The sequence below is a fragment of the Lolium rigidum genome, chromosome 1, assembly GCF_022539505.1.
Source record: "Lolium rigidum isolate FL_2022 chromosome 1, APGP_CSIRO_Lrig_0.1, whole genome shotgun sequence".
In the NCBI taxonomy this organism is placed as follows: domain Eukaryota; kingdom Viridiplantae; phylum Streptophyta; class Magnoliopsida; order Poales; family Poaceae; genus Lolium; species Lolium rigidum.
Genome location: NC_061508.1, coordinates 88,833,192 through 88,854,994, shown reverse-complemented (window position 1 = coordinate 88,854,994; position 21,803 = coordinate 88,833,192).

Below are 21,803 nucleotides of genomic sequence, written 5' to 3'. Positions count from 1 at the left end.
CCTGAACGACTACGTCTCCTCTAATAGTGTTGGGGAAAGGGTTGGGAAATCTCCCGTGGCGCAGTTTCCGAAGATGTTGTTGGTGCACATGCCCTACGGCATCTTCGGAAACCGCGCCTCGGAATTTTTCCCCGCAAACCCGTGAACGACTACATCTCCTCTATATATATGGTACAAAAAGCCAACCACATCTCCACTTTTCATATCTTACATACGGTTAAATGATTACACAAAAATAAATGGGAAATTGATTGCCATGTTGAGATACTCATTTGTGCCATGGACCATCTTCATCATTTAATCTTCTTCGGCCTTAACCATGGAGCATCTTCATCATTTAACTTGATGCTTGGATCAATGTTCACTCGAAGGGTGGAATTTCATCAAACTTATTATAATCTTCCGACATGTCTGTCTTGTCCTCCACTCCCACGATGTTTCTTTTTCCGTAAAGAACTATGTGGCGCTTTGGCTCATCGTTTGATGTATTTGTTTCCTTATGTTTCCTTTTTCTTGGTTTGCTAGACATATCCTTCACATAGAAAACCTGGGCCACATCCTTGGCTAGGACGAATGGTTCGTCTCTATACCCAAGATTGTTGAGATCCACTCGTTGTCATTCCATACAACTTGTCTACCCGAACCCCGCCTCCTGTTTTGTTGACCCATTTGCACCTAAACAAAGGGACCTTAAAAGAAGGTCCATACTCAAGTTCCCGCATATCCTCTATGTAACCATAATATGTGTCATTTGGGCCTTCATTCATTATTGCATCAAAGCGGACACCACTGTTTTGGTTGGTGCTCTTTTTATCTTGGGCGATCGTGTAAAATGTATTCCCATTTATCTCGTACCCTTGGAAAGTCACTACGAGTCGAAGATGGTGTCCGGGCCAGCAAGTACAAGCTGATCTTCAATATCTTCGTTATTCAGGAGATGTTTTTGCAACCAACCGCCGAAAGTCGACATGTGTTCACGTCTAATCCAATCGTTCGACCGCCCCGGGTTCGGGAGCGTAGAAAGTTCTTGTGCTCACCGATATACGGAGCCACCATGGTGGAACTTTGTAGAACCGTGTAGTGTGCTTGAGTCAAAGAAATCCCGTCCCTACATATCATTGATTTCCTTCCTAGCGTGCCTTTTCCAGTTAGTCTCCCTTCATGCCGCGATTCAGGAACACCAATCGGCTTAAGGTCGTGAATAAAGTCAACACGAATTCGATGACCTCCTCTGTTCCATAGCCCTTGGAGATGCTTCCTTCGGCCTAGCACGGTTATGAACATATTTCTTCAAGACTCCCATGAACCTCTCGAAGGGGAACATATTGTGTAGAAACACATGACCGAGAATGGAAATCTCATCGACCGGTGTGAACGAGGAGATGTGTCATAATATTGAAGAAGGATGGTGGGAACACCAGCTCAAAACTAACGAGACATTGGACCACATCATTCCGCAACCTCGGTAGAATTTCCGGGTTTATTACCTTCGAGAAATTGCATTGAGGAATGCACATAGCTTCACAATGGGCAATCGAACATTTTCCGGTAGAAGCCCCCTCAATGCAATCGGAAGCAACCGTGTCATTATCACGTGACGGTCATGAGACTTCGGGTTCCGGAATGTTTTCTTCTCCATATTTATTATTCCCTTTATATTGGAGGAGAAGCCGGACGGGACCTTGATACTCGCTAAGACATTCAAAAAATATTTCCTTCTCTCGCTTTTGTAAGAGCGTAGCTGGATAAATGACGTCCTTTAACTCTCTCATGCAGATTTTTGGGGTCTTTCCAACGTTGCTCGGTCCTCCCGTGCTTCGGTGTATCTTTTGTCTTCCCGTACACGCCCGTAAAGCCTAGCAGGTTCACGCAAAGATTCTTCGTCACGTGCATCACATCGATTGAAGAGCGGACTTCTAAGACTTTCCAATATTCTAGCTCCCAAAAAATAGATTTCTTCTTCCACATGGGCGCGTGTCCGGCAGCGTCATTCGAAACAGACCGTCCGCCAGGACCCTTTCCAAATATTACATCTAGATCCTTGACCATACCAAATATATCAACACCATCACGATGGGGGGCTTCCTCCGGTGATCAGCCTCACCGTCGTAATGCTTGCCTTTCTTTCTTACGGGATGGGTAATCCTAAGAAATCGACGATGCCCTGTGTACACGACCTTCCGACCTTTTTCCAAATAATCACCTTCGAGCTCATGTAAACAGGTGTGTGCATGCATTGTATCCCTTGTTTGACTCGTCCCGAAATGTTACCAAGAGTAGGCCAGTCATTGATGGTTACGAAAAGCATCGCTCTTAGGTCAAATTCCTCCCGCTTGTGCTCGTCCCACACACGTACACCCGCTAGGGACCACAGACTGTAGAAGTTCTTCGACTAATGGCTTCAGGTACACATCAATGTCGTTCCCGGGTTGCTTCGGGCCTTGTATGAGCACCGGCATCATAATAAACTTCCGCTTCATGCACAACCAAGGAGGAAGGTTATATATACAAAGAGTCACGAGCCAGGTGCTATGGCTGCAGACTCTGCTCTCCAAAAGGATTCATGCCATCCGTACTTAGACCAAACCTTAAGTTCCTTGCATCCTGTGCAAAGTTTGGGAACTCTATCGATTTTTCTCCATTGGGATCCATCGACAGGGTGCCTCAACATCACGTCTTTCTTACGGTCTTCTTTGTGCCATCGCAACAACCTAGCGTGCTCTTTATTCCTGAACAAGCGTTTCAGCCGTGGTATTATAGGAGCATACCACATAACCTTGGCGAGAACCCTCTTCTTGGGGCGCTCGCCCTCAACATCACCAGGGTCATCTCGTCGATCTTATACCGCAATGCAGTGCACACCGGACATGCATCCAAATTCTCGTACTCACCGCGGTAGAGGATGCGGTCATTAATGCATGCATGTATCTTTTGCACATCTAATCCTAGAGGGCGAGACAATCTTCTTCGCTTCGTACGTACCGGCGGGCAATTCGTTACCCCTTGGAAGCTTCCTCTTAATTATTGTCGACAACTTTCCAAATCCTGAGTCGGTGACACCGTTCTCTCGCCTTCCATTGCAACAATTCCAGCGTGCTGCCTAGCTTTTTATGGCCATCTTCGCAAGTTGGGTATAACAATTTGTTGTGATCTTCTATCATCTTGTCGAAGGCCAACCTTTCCTTTTCGTTTCACATTCTCTCCTTGCATCGGCAATGGCCCGACCAAGATCATCATCGGCGGGCTCATCTGGTGCCTCTTTATCTTCTACTTCATTGTCTTCATTGCCTTCTGCAGGTATCATCGTATTCGGGAAATTGGGATAACCGTCATCATCCTCTTCCTCTTCTTCATTGTCTTCCATCATAACCCCTCTTTCTCCGTGCTTGGTCCAACAATAGTAATTGGGCATGAAACCGGATCGCAGAAGGTGGCTGTGAATGAGACTCGAGTGAGCGTAATTTACGGTATTCTTGCAGTTCACACATGGACAATACATGAAGCCACCATGTTTGTTTGCCTCCGCCACGGCCATAAAATTATCCAGTCCCGAAGTGAACTCGTCAAACCGTCGGTCAATGTACATCCATTGCCGATTCATCCGCATGATATAATTTAGCCGATCAAAATCATTACGAACATCACGATGTATATATACACATGCATTTTATCAATTACGGATGAAAATGATAAAGTTGTTAACCTCGATGAAGAATAAAAAATCAAGTGGCAAATCCTCTTAAGCATTTCATCAAACACCTCTTGTGCATGTGAAGAAGAGAGGAGAGCAATACACCCCTCTTGTGAAGAAAGTGAAAAAATGGCCAAGTGTGGCTAACACTTGGGCCGGGCAAGGTAATATAGCCAGATTGGGGACCTTGTCCCGGTTTGTAACACAAACCGGGTCCAGAGGGTGGGGCTTTGGACCCGGTTTGTAATACAACCGGGACTAAAGGTTTCCCACGCCTGACACGGCCTGCCGAGCCCTGCCGTGGACCCTTTAGTCCCGGTTTGTATTACAAACCGGGTCCAAAGGCCACTACCGGACAAGCTCCAGCGTGTGGGGTCGTCCTGGGCAGAAACGAACCGGGACCAATGCCACCATTGGACCCGGTTTGGTTCAGCACTGGGACATTTGCTTGGGACCAAAGGCCTCTTCTCCACTAGTGAGTATGCATATTGTTAGAGAAGAACATTGGGCCGCTAACTAAAGCCATGATCCATGGTGGAAGTTTCAGTTTGGACAATCAATCCTCAATCTCTTATGAGAATTTTAACTGTTGTTGAATGCTTATGCATTAAAGAGGAGTCCATTATCCGTTGTCTATGTTGTCCCGGTATGGATGTCTAAGTTGAGAATAATCAAAAGCGAGAAATCCAATGCGAGCTTTCTCCTTAGACCTTTGTACAGGCGGCATAGAGGTACCCCTTTGTGACACTTGGTTGAAACATATGCTATGCAATGATAATCCATGTTAATCCAAGCTAATTAGGACAAGGTGCGAGCACTATTGTTATACTATGCATGAGGCTTGCAACTTATAGGATATCTTATACATAACACATATGATTTATTACTACCGTTGACAAAATTGTTTCTTGTTTTCAAAATGAAAAGCTCTAGCACAAATATAGTAATCCATGCTTCCCTCTGCGAAGAGCCAATCTTTTACTTTATTGTTGAGTCAGTTCACCTATTCTCTCTATCCCAGAAGCAAACACTTGTGTGAACTATGTGCATTGATTCTTACATGTTTACCTATTGCACTTGTTATATTACTTTGTGTTGACAATTATCCATGAGATATATATGTTGAAGTTGAAAGCAACCGCTGAAACTTATATCTTCCTTTGTGTTGCTTCAATGCCTTTACTTTGAATTTATTGCTTTATGAGTAACTCTTATGCAAGTCTTATTGATGCTTGTCTTGAAAGTACTATTCATGAAAAGTCTTTGCTATATGATTCATTTGTTTACTCATTGTCTTCACCATTGCTTCGAATCGCTGCATTCATCTCATATGATTTACAATAGTATTGATCAAGATTATAATAGCATGTCACTTCAGAAATTATCTTTGTTATCATTTACCTACTCGAGGGCGAGTAGGAACTAAGCTTGGGGATGCTTGATACGTCTCAAACGTATCTATAATTTCTTATGTTCCATGCTACTTTTATGATGATACTCACATGTTTTATACACATTATATGTCATTATTATGCATTTTCCGGCACTAACCTATTGACGAGATGCCGAAGAGCCAGTTTCTGTTTTCTGCTATTTTTGGTTTCAGAAATCCTAGTAAGGAAATATTCTCGGAATTGGACGAAATCAACGCCCAGGGTCTTATTTTTCCACGAAGCTTCCAGAAGACCGAGGGAGATACGAAGTGGGGCCACGAGGCGACGCCACACTAGGGCGGCGCGGCCCAGGCCCTGGCCACGCGGCCCTAGCGTGTGGGGCCCCTGTCAGCCCCCCGACTCTGCCCTTCCGCCTACTTAAAGCCTTCGTCGCGAATACCCCAGTACCAAGAGCCACAATACGGAAAACCTTCCAGAGACGCCGCCACTGATACGTCTCCGACGTATAGATAATTTCTTATGTTCTATGCCATATTATTGATGATACCTACATGTTTTATGCACACTTTATGTCATATTCGTGCATTTTCTGGAACTAACCTATTAACAAGATGCCGAAGTGCCGGTTCTCGTTTTCTGCTGTTTTTGGTTTCGAAATCCTAGTAACGAAATATTCTCGAATTGGACGAAACAAAGACCCAGGGGCCTATTTCGCCACGAACCTTCCGGAAGACCGAAGAGCATACGAAGTGGGGCCACGAGGTGGCCAAACCACTAGGCGGCGCGGCCAAGGGGGCCCGCGCCGCCCGTGGTGTGGGCCCCTCGTCGGCCCCCGACTCTGCCCTTCCGCCTACTTAAAGCCTCCGTCGCGAAACCCCCGATGCGAAAAACCACGATACGGAAAACCTTACCGAGACGCCGCCGCCGCCGATCCCATCTCGGGGGATTACGGAGATCTCCTCGGCACCCTGCCGGAGAGGGGATTCATCTCCCGGAGGACTCTACACCGCCATGGTCGCCTCCGGAGTGATGAGTGAGTAGTTCACCCCTGGACTATGGGTCCATAGCAGTAGCTAGATGGTTGTCTTCTCCTCATTGTGCTTCATTGTTGGATCTTGTGAGCTGCCTAACATGATCAAGATCATCTATCCGTAATACTCTATGTTGTGTTTGTCGGGATCCGATGGATAGAGAATACCATGTTATGTTAATTATCAAGTTATTACATATGTGTTGTTTATGATCTTGCATGCTCTCCGTTACTAGTAGAGGCTCGGCCAAGTTTTTGCTTTTAACTCCAAGAGGGAGTATTTATGCTCGATAGTGGGTTCATGCCCGCATTGACACCAGGACGATGACGAGAAAGTTCTAAGGTTGTGTTGTGCTTGTTGCCACTAGGGATAAAACATTGGCGCTATGTCCGAGGATGTAGTTGTCGATTACATTACGCACCATACTTAATGCAATTGTCCGTTGCTTTGCAACTTAATACTGGAAGGGGTTCGGACGATAACTCGAAGGTGGACTTTTTAGGCATAGATGCGGTTGGATGGCGGTCTATGTACTTTGTCGTAATGCCCAATTAAATCTCACTATACTTATCATGACATGTATGTGCATTGTTATGCTCTCTCTATTTGTCAATTGCCCGATCGTAATTTGTTCACCCAACATGCTTTTATCTTATGGGAGAGACACCTCTAGTGAACTGTGGACCCCGGTCCATTCTTTAATACTTGAAATACAAATCTGTCTGCAATACTTGTTTTTACTTGTTTTCTTGCAAACAATCATCTTCCACACAATTCGGTTAATCCTTTGTTACGAGCAAGCCGGTGAGATTGACAACCTCACTTGTTTCGTTGGGGCAAAGTACTTTGGTTGTGTTGTGCGGGTTCCACGTTGGCGCCGGAATCCCTGGTGTTGCGCCGCACTACATCCCGCCGCCATCAACCTTCAACGTGCTTCTTGGCTCCTCCTGGTTCGATAAACCTTGGTTTCTTTCCGAGGGAAAACTTGCTGCTGTGCGCATCATACCTTCCTCTTGGGGTTGCCCAACGAACGTGTGAAATACACGCCATCAAGCATATTTTACGGCGCCGTTGCCGGGGAGATCAAGACACGCTGCAAGGGGAGTCTCCACTTCCCAATCTCTTTACTTTGTTTTTGTCTTGCTTTATTTTATTTACTACTTTGTTTGCTGCATTATATCAAAACACAAAAAAATTAGTTGCTAGCTTTACTTTATTTACTATCTTGTTTGCTATATCAAAAACACAAAAAAAATTAGTTACTTGCATTTACTTTACTTATTTCATCATGTTTCCTTTTAATTTTACCGCAAAGAACATACCGGTAGGACAAGGGTCTATAATTGGGAGGAACAATATAGAAGAATTTTTCACCCATGTTAGTACCGTTGAAGATTTTGAAGATAGACACTTGGTAGAACTTGCTCCTACTTATGAAATTGCTGCTGCTTGCTTTAGTTCGCTTGTTGGAAACTAAATTTGTTAATCTCAATCCTATAATCCAACACATGTTTCTTACACTTGGTGATATGGAAGAGGGGGAAAAGAAAGATTTTGTTTTAGAAACCCTTCTTAGAGAATTTGGTGGTCTAGCAAGAGAGGCTAGAAAGGTCTTCGCTAAATTTAATATGCTTGGTTCTCATACTAATTTTGTTGGTCTCCTTGAAAAAATGGATATGGATAGAATAAGGTACACTAATAATGCTAATGATGGTGGGGAGATCAAAGCACCAATACCATGCAAACTCCTAGCTATGAATGATGCACTAGAAAATAACTATGCTTGGCTTGTTCTTGAAAATTTGTTCGATGAGAGTAGCAAGCCCAAGACTAATGAAAAGGAGACGCTGAAACTTATGTATCCAATATACTATGCATGGTTGAGAAAACTCCAAACCCCGCTGTAGGTGCACCACCCTTTGATAACACTTGAGTTACACTTTCGCGCCTAGCTGAAAGGCGTTAAAAAAGCGCTTATGGGAGACAACCCATGTTTTTACTACAGTATTTTTGTTTTATATTTGTGTCTTGGAAGTTGTTTACTACTGTAGCAACCTCTCCTTATCTTAGTTTTGAGTTTTGTTGTGCCAAGTAAAGTCTTTGATAGTAAAGTAAGTACTAGATTTGGATTACTGCGCAGTTCCAGATTTCTTTGCTGTCACGAATCTGGGTCTACCTCCCTGTAGGTAGCTCAGAAAATTAAGCCAATTTACGTGCATGATCCTCAGATATGTACGCAACTTTCATTCAATTTGAGCATTTTCATTTGAGCAAGTCTGGTGGCCTAATAAAATCCATCTTTACGGACTGTTCTGTTTTGACAGATTCTGCCTTTTATTTTGCATTGCCTCTTTTGCTATGTTGGATGAATTTCTTTGATCCATTAATGTCCAGTAGCTTTATGCAATGTCCAGAAGTGTTAAGAATGATTGTGTCACCTCTGAACATGTGAATTTTTATTATGCACTAACCCTCTAATGAGTTGTTTCGAGTTTGGTGTGGAGGAAGTTTTCAAGGATCAAGAGAGGAGTATGATGCAATATGATCAAGGAGAGTGAAAGCTCTAAGCTTGGGGATGCCCCGGTGGTTCACCCCTGCATATTTTAAGAAGACTCAAGCGTCTAAGCTTGGGGATGCCCAAGGCATCCCCTTCTTCATCGACAACATTATCAGGTTCCTCCCCTGAAACTATATTTTTATTCCGTCACATCTTATGTACTTTGCTTGGAGCGTCAGTTTGTTTTTGTTTTTTGTTTTGTTTGAATAAAATGGATCCTAGCATTCACTTTATAGGATAGAGACACGCTCCGCTGTAGCATATGGACAAATATGTCCTTAGGCTCTACTCATAGTATTCATGGCGAAGTTTCTTCTTCGTTAAATTGTTATATGGTTGGAATTGGAAAATGCTACATGTAGTAATTATAAAATGTCTTGGATAATTTGATACTTGGCAATTGTTGTGCTCATGTTTAAGCTCTTGCATCATATACTTTGCACCCATTAATGAAGAAATACTTAGAGCTTGCTAATTTGGTTTACATATTTGGTTTCTCTAGAGTCTAGATAACATCTAGTATTGAGTTTTGAACAACAAGGAAGACGGTATGGAGTCTTATAATGTTTACAATATGTCTTTTACGTGAGTTTTGCTGCACCGTTCATCCTTGTGTTTGTTTCAAATAACCTTGCTAGCCTAAACCTTGTATCGAGAGGGAATACTTTTCATGCATCCAAAATACTTGAGCCAACCACTATGCCATTTGTGTCCACCGTACCTACCTACTACATGGTATTTATCCGCCATTCCAAAGTAAATTGCTTGAGTGCTACCTTTAAAATTCCATCATTCACCTTTGCAATATATAGCTCATGGGACAAATAGCTTAAAAACTATTGTGGTATTGAATATGTACTTATGCACTTTATCTCTTATTAAGTTGCTTGTTGTGCGATAACCATGCTTCGGGGACGCCATCAACTATTCTTTGTTGAATATCATGTGAGTTGCTATGCATGTCCGTCTTGTCCGAAGTAAGAGAGATCTACCACCTTTATGGTTGGAGCATGCATATTGTTAGAGAAGAACATTGGGCCGCTAACTAAAGCCATGATTCATGGTGGAAGTTTCAGTTTTGGACACATATCCTCAATCTCATATGAGAATAATAATTGTTGCCACATGCTTATGCATTAAAGAGGAGTCCATTATCTGTTGTCCATGTTGTCCCGGTATGGATGTCTAAGTTGAGAATAATCAAAAGCGAGAAATCCAAAATGCGAGCTTTCTCCTTAGACCTTTGTACGAGCGGCATGGAGGTACCCCATTGTGACACTTGGTTAAAACATGTGCATTGCAAAGATCCGGTAGTCCAAGCTAATTAGGACAAGGTGCGGGCACTATTAGTATACTATGCATGAGACTTGCAACTTGTAAGATATAATGTACATAACTCATATGCTTTATTACTACCGTTGACAAAATTGTTTCATGTTTTCAAAATAAAAGCTCTAGCACAAATATAGCAATCGATGCTTTCCTCTTTGAAGGACCATTCTTTTTACTTTTATGTTGAGTCAGTTCACTATCTCTCTCCACCTCAAGAAGCAAACACTTGTGTGAACTGTGCATTGATTCCTACATACTTGCATATTGTACTTGTTATATTACTCTATGTTGACAATTATCCATGAGATATACATGTTACAAGTTGAAAGCAACCGCTGAAACTTAATCTTCCTTTGTGTTGCTTCAATACCTTTACTTTGATTTATTGCTTTATGAGTTAACTCTTATGCAAGACTTATTGATGCTTGTCTTGAAGTACTATTCATGAAAAGTCTTTGCTTTATGATTCACTTGTTTACTCATGTCATTACCATTGTTTTGATCGCTGCATCCACTACATATGTTTACAAATAGTATGATCAAGGTAATGATGGCATGTCACTTCAGAAATTATCTTTGTTATCGTTTTACCTGCTCGGGACGAGCAGAAACTAAGCTTGGGGATGCTTGATACGTCTCCGACGTATCGATAATTTCTTATGTTCTATGCCATATTATTGATGATACCTACATGTTTTATGCACACTTTATGTCATATTCGTGCATTTTCTGGAACTAACCTATTAACAAGATGCCGAAGTGCCGGTTCTCGTTTTACGCTGTTTTTGGTTTCGAAATCCTAGTAACGAAATATTCTCGGAATTGGACGAAACAAAGACCCAGGGGCCTATTTCGCCACGAACCTTCCGGAAGACCGAAGAGCATACGAAGTGGGGCCACGAGGTGGCCAAACCACAAGGCGGCGCGGCCAAGGGGGCCCGCGCCGCCCGTGGTGTGGGCCCCTCGTCGGCCCCCGACTCGCCCTTCCGCCTACTTAAAGCCTCCGTCGCGAAACCCCCGATGCGAAAAACCACGATACGGAAAACCTTACCGAGACGCCGCCGCCGCCGATCCCATCTCGGGGGATTCGGAGATCTCCTCCGGCACCCTGCCGGAGAGGGGATTCATCTCCCGGAGGACTCTACACCGCCATGGTCGCCTCCGGAGTGATGAGTGAGTAGTTCACCCCTGGACTATGGGTCCATAGCGGTAGCTAGATGGTTGTCTTCTCCTCATTGTGCTTCATTGTTGGATCTTGTGAGCTGCCTAACATGATCAAGATCATCTATCCGTAATACTCTATGTTGTGTTTGTCGGGATCCGATGGATAGAGAATACCATGTTATGTTAATTATCAAGTTATTACATATGTGTTGTTTATGATCTTGCATGCTCTCCGTTACTAGTAGAGGCTCTGGCCAAGTTTTTGCTTTTAACTCTAAGAGGGAGTATTTATGCTCGATAGTGGGTTCATGCCTGGCATTGACACTGGGACAGAGTGACGAAAAGTTCTAAGGTTGTGTTGTGCTTGTTGCCACTAGGGATAAAACATTGGCGCTATGTCCGAGGATGTAGTTGTCGATTACATTACGCACCATACTTAATGCAATTGTCCGTTGCTTTGCAACTTAATACTGGAAGGGGTTCGGACGATAACCTGAAGGTGGACTTTTTAGGCATAGATGCGGTTGGATGGCGGTCTATGTACTTTGTCGTAATGCCCAATTAAATCTCACTATACTTATCATGACATGTATGTGCATTGTTATGCTCTCTCTATTTGTCAATTGCCCGACTGTAATTTGTTCACCCAACATGCTTTTATCTTATGGGAGAGACACCTCTAGTGAACTGTGGACCCCGGTCCATTCTTTAATACTGAAATACAAATCTGCTGCAATACTTGTTTTTACTGTTTTCTTGCAAACAATCATCTTCCACACAATTCGGTTAATCCTTTGTTACAGCAAGCCGGTGAGATTGACAACCTCAGTGTTTCGTTGGGGCAAAGTACTTTGGTTGTGTTGTGCAGGTTCCACGTTGGCGCCGAAATCCCTGGTGTTGCGCCGCACTACATCCCGCCGCCATCAACCTTCAACGTGCTTCTTGGCTCCTCCTGGTTCGATAAACCTTGGTTTCTTTCTGAGGGAAAACTTGCTGCTGTGCGCATCATACCTTCCTCTTGGGGTTGCCCAACGAACGTGTGAAATACACGCCATCAGCCACCGCCAATCCCATCTCGGGGGATTCAGGAGATCGCCTCCGGCACCCTGCCGGAGAGGGGAATCATCTCCCGGAGGTCTCTTCATCACCATGATCGCCTCCGGATCGATGTGTGAGTAGTTCACCCCTGGACTATGGGTCCATAGCAGTAGCTAGATGGTTGTCTTCTCCTCATTGTGCTATCATGTTAGATCTTGTGAGCTGCCTATCATGATCAAGATCATCTATTTGTAATGCTACATGTTCTGTTTGTTGGGATCCGATGAATATTGAATACTATGTCAAGTTGATTATCAATCTATCATATATGTTGTTTATGTTCTTGCATGCTCTCCGTTGCTAGTAGAGGCTCCGGCCAAGTTGATACTTGTAACTCCAAGAGGGAGTATTTATGCTCGATAGTGGGTTCATGCCTCCATTGAATCTGGGAGTGACGAGCAACCTCTAAGGTTGTGGATGTGCTGTTGCCACTAGGGATAAAACATCGATGCTTTGTCTAAGGATATTTGTGTTGATTACATTATGCACCATACTTAATGCAATTGTCTCGTTGTTTGCAACTTAATACCGGAAGGGGTTCGGATGATAACCTCGAAGGTGGACTTTTTAGGCATAGATGCATGCTGGATAGCGGTCTATGTACTTTGTCGTAATGCCCTGATTAAATCTCATAGTACTCACCATGATATATGTATGTGCATTGTTATGCCTTCTTTATTTGTCAATTGCCCAACTGTAATTTGTTCACCCAACATCCGTTTATCTTATGGGAGAGACACCACTAGTGAACTGTGGACCCCGGTCCAATTCTTTACATCTGAAATACAATCTCATCGCAATTGTTCTTTACTTGTTCTTCGCAAACAAACATCATCATCCACACTATACATCTAATCCTTTGTTTACAGCAAGCCGGTGAGATTGACAACCTCACTCGTTACGTTGGGGAAAAGTACTTTGATTGTGTTGTGCAGGTTCCACGTTGGCGCCGGAAGCCCTGGTGTTGCGCCGCACTACACTCCGCCACCAACAACCTTCACGTGTTCCTTGACTCCTACTGGTTCGATAACCTTGGTTTCTTACTGAGGGAAACTTACTGCTGTGTGCATCACACCTTCCTCTTGGGGTTCCCAACGGATGTGTCGACTGCACGCCATCAATACGCCAAAAAGATAACACAAAAGAAAGAAAAGATAAACTAATGTCGAAAAAGTCGGATCGAGAAAACGGATATGCCTCGCAACCACTGCGCTTGCCGGAGAATTCCCACCATGCTCCTAGCACTCTAAATCCCCGCGTGGCAAGAAACACCTTCAAGAAGGGATGCAATGACAACGATGCTGCTTCGTGGACTGATCCTAGGGTTCCTCCGGTACGTGCAAGGACAAGGGAACAAGGTTTACCCAATGTCCTTCAAGAAGGAAAGGTGGTGCCCGCGGACATCACCGTGTCGGTGTCGGCAAAACCAACAAGGTTTATCCCGACCCTCGCAACCTCGCCACCACACTTAATGCCCACCACCACACGCCACCATGGCCTTACAACCACCGTCGTTGTCTCACCGCGGACAACAAAACGGGGTCAGCAAGAACAAGAAGGGCCAACCAGCTGGCGCGAAGGGCAGCATGTCAGCAACCAGGAGCGAGGGGCAGCACGTCAGCAACCACGTGGGAGGGAACCGCTTCCACCGCCAGCTGAGGAAACCGACTAGACACACTTCGACCTGAACAAACTAGGCCCACCTGGCCCAGCCGAGCTCAAGCAGGCTCGTGAAGTTCCCGCCTCCTCGGCAGGTGGCAGTGCACCCAGGTCGGCAGGGGCTTCGGCAGCGGCGCGTCGTTCTAGGCGATGCGACGGCGAGTGGCGACAAGGCGGTGGCGTGGCTGCTTAGCTGCGGGGCGACACGGTGGCTCGGGGCGGTGCCCGCCTGGCCCAGATCTGGGCCCTTCGGGCCTGTCTGGGTTTGGGTAGGCCGGGTCCTTGCTCGGCGATAATGCTCTTAGCGGATGGAGGGGCGGCACTACGGGAGAGCTGCAGTCTGCCGACGGCCGCCAGTCGTCGGCACAGCAAGGAAGGCCATCAGCACAGGTTGTGCCAACGGTGACCGTCAGCGTAGCGTCGTCGGCATAGTTCTGGTCGGGGACTGTCCAATCACCGTCGGCATAGTATTTCAAAATTTTCAAAAAAAAATTGAAAAAAATATTCAAATTATGTGTTTTGAATTTTTTTTATTTTCCCAATTTTCTTCTTATTCTTTTTTACTTGTTAATCTTTCACAATCATACTTAGTACACCTAATCTTAGGTGAAATTGCACTTGTAGTCAAACTTCCCAGTTAGTCACCCATCCTCACACTACTCCCGCCCTAGCATGCATAACTTCTTGGTTCCCTTCGGATGAGTTTCTATAAAATAAATGACATCTTGTTGTTAATACTACCATATCAATCATATTAACCATTTGACCGTGATGCCACACCTCTATATTTTTTAATTCTAAACAATTAATTAAGTAAACAACACTGAATATATATAAATAATAATAATATAGAATTTGAAAAACAATTAAATGATTTTATTTTTTGTCCTGTTTATTTAATATGGAATAATTAATATCAGTAAATGCGAATTTGGCAAATAATATGTCTAAATTGATCAGAAAAATGAGAGGAATACAAATATGACATTCATATCATATTTTGAACCTACAAAGTTAATTTACCCAAAAATCATGAGCATTAGATCAAGTACCTATAGTTTAAATATGATTGACTTTATCGGAAATGAGGTGGGAAATGGCCTCGGCATGGCATAGTTTGCCGAAATAAGGTCATATTTGGCACGTGTGTGCACCCTAGGATGGGAAGCAAGACCCCGGACACGGATTTCTAATCCGACCCACGGGCGACCATCTTTTCAATTTTAGCGTGCCTAAACGGATTTTATTTGCGAAGCAGCTACATGTGATGCATTTTAGTATGACGTGAAACCTCCGTGCGATGATAGTAGACCACCTACATACAACCTATCACATAACATGTGCACATGTTAGCTTTTTGGGAACCCATACGGCTTCCGGCGGTGTCATGCCGAATCCGCTAGAAACTGACCGTATTTGAACTAGGGGTCAACTATCCATCGCTCCAGAAATTCCGGAAAAAATGTTTTTAGTTCTACGATGCATCATTATATGTGCTAATTTTTGTCTGTTTAGTTTGTTCGCGAATGGGTACACCCGCACACCCGGTACGGCGATACCGCATGTCCCGGGGGCCCTGTTTTGACCAGATGGCAATTTGAACGAAGTCAAAAAAATCACGGAGCCGCACAGCATCATTTTATATATCATATTAACTATTTCGTTTGTCAAAACTGGGATACGGCAATTATTTTGAAAAACCCTTCACGAAATGGGCTATACCGTCCGGAGTTCTATGGATTTTAGGGGAAATAAGGTGGGGAACGACCTCGGCATGGCATAGTTTACCGAAACGAGATCATATTTGGCACGTGTGTGGGCCCTAGGATGGGAAGCAAGACCCCGGGTGTGGATTTCTAATCCGACCCACGGGCGACCATCTTTTCATTTTTAGCGTGCCTAAACGGTTTTTATTTGTGAAGCAGCTACATGGGGCGCATTTTAGTATGACGTCAAATCTCCGTGCGATGATAGTAGATCACCTACGCACCACCTATCACATGGCATGTGCACGCGTTAGCTTTTTGGAAACCCATGCGGCTTCCAGCGGTGTCCTGCCGAATGCGCTAGAAACTGACCGATATGAACTAGGCCTCAACTATCTGTCGCTCCAGAAATTCCGGAAAAAATGTTTTTAGTTCTACGATGCATTATTATATGTGCTAATTTTTGTCCGTTTAATTTGTTCGCGAATGGGTGCACCCGCACACCCGGTACGGCGATACCGCATGTCCCGGGGGCCTTGTTTTAGCCATATGGCAATTTGAAAGAAGTCAAAAAATCTCACGGAGTCATGCGGTGGAGTCGTGCGGCGTCATTTTATATGTCATAGTAACTATTCCGTTTGTCAAAACTGGGATACGACAATTATTTTGAAAAATCCTTCACGAGAAGGGCTATCACGTCCGGAGTTCTATAGATTTTAGGGGAAATGAGGTGGGAAACTGCCTCGGTATGGCATAATTTGCCGAAACAAGGTCATATTTGGCACGTGTGTGGGCCCTAGGATGAGAAGCAAGACCCCGGGTGCGGAATTCTAATCCGACCCACATGCGACAATCTTATTATTTTTAGCGTGTCCAAACGGTTTTTATTTATGAAGCAGCTACATGAGGCGCATTTTAGAATGACGTGAAACTTCCGTGTGCTGATAGTAGACCACCTACGCACCACCTATCACATGACATGTGCACGCATTAGCTTTTTGGAACCCATGCGGCTTCCGGCAGTGTCCCGCCGAATCCGCTGGAAACTGACCGGATTTGAACTAGAGCTCAACTATTCGACACTCCAGAAATTCCGGAAAAAATATTTTTAGTTCTATGACGGATCATTATATGTGCTAATTTGTGTCCGTTTAGTTTTTTCGCGAATGGGTGCACCCGCACGCCCAGTACGGCGATATCGCATGTCCTGGGGCCTGTTTTGGCCAGATGGCTATTTGAACGAAGTCAAAAAATCCCACGGAGCCGCGTGGCGTCATTTTATATATCATAGTAACTATTCCGTTTGTCAAAACTGGGATATGACAATTATTTTGAAAAACTCTTTACGAAAAGGGCTATTACGTCCGAAGTTCTATAGATTTCAGGGAAAATAAGGTGGGAAACAGCCTCGGCATGACATAGTTTGTCGGAACAAGGTCATATTTGGCATGTGTGTGAGCCCTTGGATGGTAAGCAATACCCCAAACGCGGATTTCTAATCCTACCCACGAACGACCATTTTTTCATTTTTGGCGTGTGTGAAAGCCATGAAACCTTGAACATTATAGCTCATTTCTAAGACAATTTGTTTAGGTATTTGAAATATTCCATTTTTGATATTTTTCTACGATAGATCTTGTTTTTCTGCAAAATTTGATATATTATACTTATTTTTCTCAATTAGAATGATTTAGTTATGCTTTTTTGAAGACTGCCGTGGAGAAATAGAAAAAAGCTATGCCGACGGTATAACCGTCGGCACAGGTCTGTAGTAGAAAAAAAGAAAAAAAAATTGTGCCGACGGCTAGACTGGTCCTGTGCCGACGACCAGAACTGTGCCGACGGTGGCCGTCGACACCTCCAGCCTGTACCGACGGCTAATTTAACATCGACGGCCATCCTTATCGCCGCGCTCCGGATGCTGCGCCGACGGCCCCGACATTTGGCCGTCGGCACATCGCCTGACCGTCGGCGTACGGCAATGCTCCCGTAGTGCGGTCAGAGTTAGGGGCGTGTGCATGCGGCCGGATTTGGGAGGAGCCCAGACCTTCCAAACAATATCGTTGAAGGAGCGCAAAACTGATCCCATCATTTAAGCCTTGTATGCTGATTCCATGTGTAGGGGGGCGCTTAGAGTGACAGACCGCCATGATCTCCGACGATGACTTCACCATGAGCAGGGCCAGTTGGATACATGGATAACTAGACCATAAAAGTGCGCGTTGCCGCACCCGTGCATCTTCAGGAAGATTAATAGTGTGAAGAAAGCATGATGTATAGTTATGGATAGAAATTTAAACATACAATCCCCAAATATTTTAACTGCAAAGTCATACTATGACAATAACCATTCTCAGTGTGGCCAATGCATTCCTTAAAATTAAAACTTGCTTCTCCTGCATAATAAAGAATTTTTTACTTCGATAAACACATACAAGGAGGATCCTTCAAGTACATAGAATTCTTCGAAACACTTAAGAATTACATTACAGAGGCATTATAAACCATCAGAAACCCTATTAAGAAGTAGACTTTCACTGTCTCGGCATTATAGTCAAACAACTGAGCACACATAAGCTGCTATTTTTGTGGCTTGCAAAATGGCTTGCAACGCAACAAAATGTCCCTTGTTATCCATCTATCACTATCCCTCGTGTGTCTGAATGCATGATGATCCCACTGCCTTCCTCCCGGACGAATCTATTGTCGGTGAAGTTAGAATTGGAGAAGAACGGTCTTATATTTCATACTATTGTCCAGGCCTGTATAGAATAAAATACCATGCCAAATATAGAGTTAACTGGAGACGGTAAGTGTTCCTAGCTCTTACCTTCTTTTGTAGTTCATCCACATTGAAAATCAATTGGAGTTAGGGGTATGGTTGATCCTAACACGATTTCTTCAGAGTGCAATGCATCCTTGGCCAGTGTGTGCAAGACGTAGCAAACTATCCTCATTGTAGTATTATTGATAAAATGTCTATCGTACTTTACATATATCTTGAACATCTGAATGTATTATGGGCAGTAATTTGGTGCGCCGCATACCTGGCCAGTAGGAGATACTTTTGTGAAGGATCCTACCTTTTTGCCGGCAAGTCTGGCTGTTAATGATTCACAATAATCTGCTGCAATTACTTCAGCCTGCATAAGCAAGGACAATATTTTTACCGGAATAAAATTGAGAACGAGAATAATATAGAGCTCGTAAGGCTACTAAATACGAAGCAAGTAAAGTGAAGGAAGCATAATATTATTTGTTATCAGCCTATCTTATAGAGCTTTGACTATCAGTTGCAGCTCAGCCTTCTCAAGTACATACATCGTTAGCTACAATTTCTCAAGACAGGAAAATACAAAATATTGGACTTGAGTGAGATGTAACAATTCAAAAAATTATAAGAGAACCAAGAAGCTAGCAATCACTATTACTCGAATGAGAGATCTTAAAAGGAGGAAAAAAATATGTGTGTGATGCCGTATGGAAAGCTGGAAAAGGTCACGATCTTTCAACAACACTAATGGATGAGAAGGTTTTGCTACTGGTGAAGCACCCATGAAGCCATGAGCTGTAGTTGCCATCAAAGATGGTTGCACAAGCTCTAGTGTTGTAGCTCCTGTGTCACCTCTAGAAAGCTGCAAGGTCACAGTCTGTTGGTATTCTTAATTTGCCAAATGACATGGAAGAATTTTACTCTAACTATGGTTGAGAAGGCAATTATTGCTCCAAGGCATCGCCAGGAGCAAGTCGGCGCTAGATACCATACGGTATGGTGTCCATGAACACAATGACCCTTATAAGTTAATCTAAAGTAGGAAGAAGTTAAACTCAAGATATGAACGGGACAGCTTTCCAGCCTCCATAATCTGCGAAATATGAAAATGAAGATTTTAAAACTGTACTCAACATGATAGAAATAGTGATATGTATCTTGTCTGATCATATGATAGAAATAAATATATCAAGATAGGAAGGTACAGTCGACAATCTTCTTTGTGTCTGCAACTTCAAATAATTATCAATCTCTTCGATCTAACTGAAGGAAACTATGAACCATATGCTGTTAAGCTGTTAAGCATCAATAATACACATTTGAAAATATAGCAGTCAGAAGAAGGCAAGAAGCCATATCATCAGAGAAGAACACACAATGAAAACATATGACAAAAATCAAGGAACATAAAGCAAAGGGGAAAAGGCATAACCTACCCTAGAACCACACCAACACTTCATTGAGAGCGGATGCAAGCCATTCAATGTTTGTATCCCTTGCAACGCAAGCCATCCCATTTAGAATACCAAGGAAATGACAGACATGAAAACTGAAAACATGTCCATGGACCAAACTTCCTGCAAAGTAGCTACGTACCTAGCAGTGAAAGGCACAACAGAGCCAAGAACAAAATGCTTCATCACCATATGTAAAAATAACGTGTGTAATTATGGTACACATATGAAAAGCATGAGATGAAAGAGGATAGAATGTAACACGTTTGAGCTGCAATATTTCATGGGCTCTGAGACATAGTCAGGATAGCCATAGGCCATTGCCAATCGATTCAAATCTCCTCGATTACTGGCAAACAATGGAAGTCTGATATCATTCATAGATACTTTAAAATTCAATGAACATTCCAGAAAAAATTCTACAACAACTTTTCCCAATCCTATTCTAACACTTGAGCCACATTAGAACTTCCATGAGAGCATGAGCTTACCTGTAAAGGTCAGTACTGCATTAGTCAATCCACTCAAGCATAAAAGTTGTCTGAAGTAACTTAAGAAAATCCAGTAAGCAAAATATAAAATTGAAATCTGGTAAAAAAAATCGGCCGGAGAGCATGGGACTATAAGTAGATGTCAATGAAAGCTCCAAAAGAAACCAGTATGTGTATGGAAACCAGGCAGCCCAGACCCTGATTGGAAGACAGACTCACAAACACAAGCCAAACACACCAGCACGCTCGCCCGATTCCAAATAGAGCATTTCCTACCTACAACCTGCAACGAACATGACACCTTAAGAGGAAAAAATAGAACTAAGTTTTGTGGATAAGCAGCTCGGACGGAATGAAAACGAGGAAGATCAACAAGTTCGATAAGGGAACCAATCCCACGCAAGGACCATGGTTGCGAACGGAGCAGAGAAGTTCACCAGATGGGAGAGATGAAGCAAATGCAGAGGACAAAACTATATAGCGAAATTCTAGGCGAGTAGGCGAGGAGATCAGGGAAGTAACGTACTACATAAATTTTGGACGGTTACGGAGGGTCGGTCGAGCTTCCAGCCTTCCAGGCCATTATTCGCCGCCCCCTGTCGCTTGCTGCGCCATTAATCGCACTTATAATCCGCCGCGGCGGCCGCTGCCACCATGGCATCTTGCCCTACGGCCGCTGCCACCATGGCATCTTGCCCTACTGGTGCCCTTTTTTCCGATTTCAGCGATAGGCGCCCACTTGACGGCCTGAACGGGATGCAAAGTTGGCCGGCGCCGTAGCCGGAGAAGTAAATATTTGGTCAACGATAATCTACAAATCCGACTGAAATAGAACTAAAAAACCGCTAGATCGTGAAATTGGTAATTTGTTCATCCTGCTGTGGTACTACCTGTCGCACGCGGAGGAAGAACGACGGGCACGCGGAGGAGGATTTGGAGGTGGAGGAGAAGAGGCACCGCACGCGAGGGGGAGAAGATAGTTTTTTTTTTCCGTCGACCGGTCTGTTTGAAGCCCAAAGTGTATAGGCCCTTATACCGTTTTGGGGCCCATGTATTGAGCCGGGGCCTAACTTAATTTTGGGAGTAGCAGCCCTAAAACGAATATGGGTCTAAAGGATCAGAAAAAAGCCTTTAACGGGAATGGACACATGTTCGGGGAGGAGATGGCCGTTCGGATCGCTGAGCACGTTTTGGTCCGTCAGGGTCGATCGGACGGCTCAGGAGCCAAAATTGATGTGGAGAGGTCCTAGTGGTTCCATTATACTGCGACGATCGAGTAAACATTTGGCAGGTAAGTATACAGGGTTGCACTATGACGAACAAGTACATGTGTTTTGTCATGTTACATTTTTTTTGTGTGCTTTTCCATGTTACACTTGTGAACTGCGGGCAATTTGCAGCGAACAAGTAAATTTAAATTTTCAATGTCAATACCCTTGAATTCTACTCCATT